Genomic DNA, 3,474 nt, shown 5'->3' on the forward strand with positions numbered 1-3,474 from the left:
TCAAATTAAGAATAACCTACCATCATATCAAAAAATGATTACAATAAGAGAGTCATGGTGGACTTCTCATAAATAAAAGGCAACGCATTGAGAGCATCAGCCAGCTCAAGAAAAAGCTCGCTAAAATGCTCACGCTTATATTTCTCACTCTTAAAGAGAATCATCATGCAGATCATGATTCCACACAATCAGCCCATTCAATGAAATCAGCGGATCCCACTAAATTAGCATTGACAGACTCCTCATCCCAAGATCAGCTTCATCCCAGCTAGGAATTGGTTTACAAATTGATTCTGTAATATATGAGATTAATTATACTTACCTTATATCACTTGCCTTCTGTAAATAGACTTGAGAAAGTCTAATCCGTACGTGTACATTATATATACAGCTGATAATACAAGAACATATCATTCTGGTCTGTGCAATTATTCTTCACCTATGTTTCTCATCTCACTTTCCTCGAGTTTATTCTTCTTATAACTCTCAGCCTTGTGGATTCTCTAAGGAACTTTCCCGTGAATCTTTTTTCTAGGACAAGCCCTGCACAAAAAAACAGCTTTCTAAACATCTATCCAAGAAATCTGAGTGATTTTTCATCCTAATAAACAGTCATGTTAAGCCATTTGGATGTGTTGCATCCATTATTCTAAATGACTACACATAAGTTCATAATGGCCAGACGAAATTCTGTTGGAAGACCCTCTAAAATCTTTTATAAAGCATGAGTAGACAAGGCATGAAAGGGGTGGGATGGGTTGTCAGAACTCATGTGGGGGGCTGCTGCTGCAAGCTGGTGAAAAAGGAGGTTTGTGGGGTGGGATTGCTACTGTAATGGAAACAGAGGCCATTCCAGAGGCAATGGCGGCATGTATTAGCAGTGACCTAAACAAAGTGGAGGTGGAAGCGGATGCTACGGAAATTATTCAAATGATACGGGGTGAAAGAAGAGCCGATACAGAGATGGAAGCCATCGTTTTTGATATGCAACTGCTGGCTACCGAATTCCAGCAGGTGGTGTTTCTCCACACTTCACAGCGGTGCAACAAGGCAGCGCAACTTCATGCGGCCTTTGTGACCAGATATGGTGGTAATAATGCCTGCTTTATTAGGCAGTATATGTTTGTATGCAAATATTGAGCAAATATTGATTCAAACAAACCAGTATGGATTTAGCTAGATAGCAAAAGCATTGAGTAGAGTAAACATTGTTTCAATCTTCTGCATACATGACAGTAGCAAAATATTTGGGTGCAAAGAAATCTGTAAAGTGCCTTACATAGTTTTTTTTTTTTTTTTTGGTCGAGAAAAGTGCCTTACATAGTAGGATTCAGACAACAAGGATGCATTCTCCTTTTGTAAGTACTCAATCTGACCAAGCAATTGCTTTAACAGTCAAATAGCTTGACACAATATAGAGGCCTTTCCATTGTTCTGCTGATTTAATTCTGTGCAAGAGATATCTCAAATTAAGAATGACCTAGTATCATATAAAAAACGATTAGACCAATCATCTTGAACTTCTAACAAAAAAAAAAGACTAGTTACCAAGAGCATCAGCCAGCTCAACAACAAGATTGTTAAAATGCTCACACTTCTGTACCAAGCAAGTGCTTTAACAGTCGAATAGCTTGACACAATATAGAGGCCTTTCCATTGTTCTGCTGATTTAATTCTGTGCAAGAGTTATCTCAAATTAAGAATGACCTAGTATCATATCAAAAACGATTAGACTAAGAGCAATCATCTTGAACTTCTAACAAAAAAAAAAGACTAGTTACCAAGAGCTCAACAAAGATTGTTAAAATGCTCACACTTCTGTTTCTCCCTCTCAGCATTGTGGATTCTCTTATTTAAAAAATAAAATAAAATAAAATAAAATAAAAATAAAAAAAAATAAAAAAAAACCCTGAATCGTTTTTGCAGAACAAGCCCTCCACATCAAACAGCTTTCTAAACATCCAGCCACGAAATCTGAGTGATTTTTCTTCCTAAAAAATAGTCATGTTAAGCCACTTGAACGTGTTACATCAATGATTCTAAACAACTTCACGCAAGTCGATAATGGCCCGAGGAAATGCCGTTGGAACATCCTCTAAAATTTCTTATAAAGCATGAGCAGTATGAAGTTCAAAATAAATAACCTACCAGTGGTAAGAAAACAGTGTTGTCACATCAGAGAGAGACTAATCTGAAGTACATCAACTTTATCAAGAGGGAATCAAATTCTTTGCTAATAAGAGAGCCTAAATGAACACTTCTGTCAAGATTTCAACCCTATTTGAATCTTCTAATCAGTTAGAAACGCCACCTCTCAACACTATTATTAACCCTGATAATGCAAGTATATCAATCATAGGTTTTCTTTCTTTCACATAGATAATAGAAAATTTGTAGCACTCATAACAATGCTTATGTGCTCATGAAGAACTTAGCCGCGCACTGAGGCCTCCGTCACAGTAGCTTTGTCATCCGCCGTAACAGGATCGTGTGAACCCATGATTTGATGATCGTCTCTATCAACTGAATAGGGCCTTATACCCTATAATAAGAAGCAATACCAAATTCAGACATTCTTAAATCTTGTCGATAATCGTCTAAAGAAAGTAGGCAACCATATTTATCGTTATTGGGCCTGAATTTTTACACTTTATATATCGGTATTCAACATAAGTTTGAATTACATAATTGAATTTTGAAATGAAACTCTAGTTTTTTCTTTCCAACAAGTAATTGTTCTACCTCATTGCTCAGTAAAGAAAAACCCACCTGCCAAGTTCACGCCATTGGAGTGGTGGACCTCAAGAAGAGGTACCCAGATGTCCTTTTGATGGTGGAAGTCGGTTACAAGTACCTGTTCTTCGGCCAAGACGCCGAAATTGCTGCGAGGGTTTTGGGGATTTATGCCCATATGGAGAGGTCTGTGGGGAATGGGGGAGAAGAAATCGAAGGGAGGGGGTTTGGGTCTCATGATTTTTTTCCTCTTTTTCTTCAATTATTTTTTAATTTTGTATTTATTTTATAGAAAATTAGTTAAATACCTATTTCTAAACATAAAATTATAAAAATACCCTATACTATTTAATGTATATAAACACACTCAAAATAAACCCAAAAATTAATAGCTGTATATTTTTTAATTTAATTATTAAGATGAAATACCTTAATTACCCCTTTAATTTAAAATTGGAATTCCTAATAAACACCATGTCAGAACTCACGACCTCCAGTCTCTCATCTTCATCTTCAACCCCAATTTTCAATTTTTGTTCCTCCACCTTAGTTTTGACAATGAAATCCTAAGCTCTGTTCTCAAGTAACTCTCTCTCTCTCTCTCTCTCTCTCTCTCTCTCTCTCTAAAAAAGAATAAGAATGATGAAGTCATAAGATTCTGATTGTGTAAGGTAACTATTTCTTATAATTCTAATTAATTCGTCTTTTGGATATAGGAAAACTAGGAGACCCCTTTCCAAG

The 3,474-nt window shown here is 36.2% G+C and overlaps 1 long non-coding RNA gene across 3 annotated transcripts; it reads right to left on the minus strand.

Annotated features, from left to right (window-relative positions):
• Positions 1-2,974, minus strand: LOC117613246. Of its 3 annotated transcripts, none has more exons than XR_004583693.1 (4): positions 2,770-2,974; positions 1,594-2,542; positions 1,321-1,448; positions 1-543 (listed from the first exon to the last, which is right to left on the minus strand). It is a non-coding gene; the product is annotated as an uncharacterized LOC117613246 (long non-coding RNA). The 3 variants fall into 3 exon arrangements; XR_004583692.1 differs by having other exon boundaries at positions 1,321-1,480; XR_004583691.1 differs by having other exon boundaries at positions 1,549-2,542.
• Positions 2,975-3,474: the final 500 nt, after the last annotated feature.

Source organism: Prunus dulcis, unplaced genomic scaffold (assembly GCF_902201215.1).
Source record: "Prunus dulcis unplaced genomic scaffold, ALMONDv2, whole genome shotgun sequence".
Classification (NCBI taxonomy): domain Eukaryota; kingdom Viridiplantae; phylum Streptophyta; class Magnoliopsida; order Rosales; family Rosaceae; genus Prunus; species Prunus dulcis.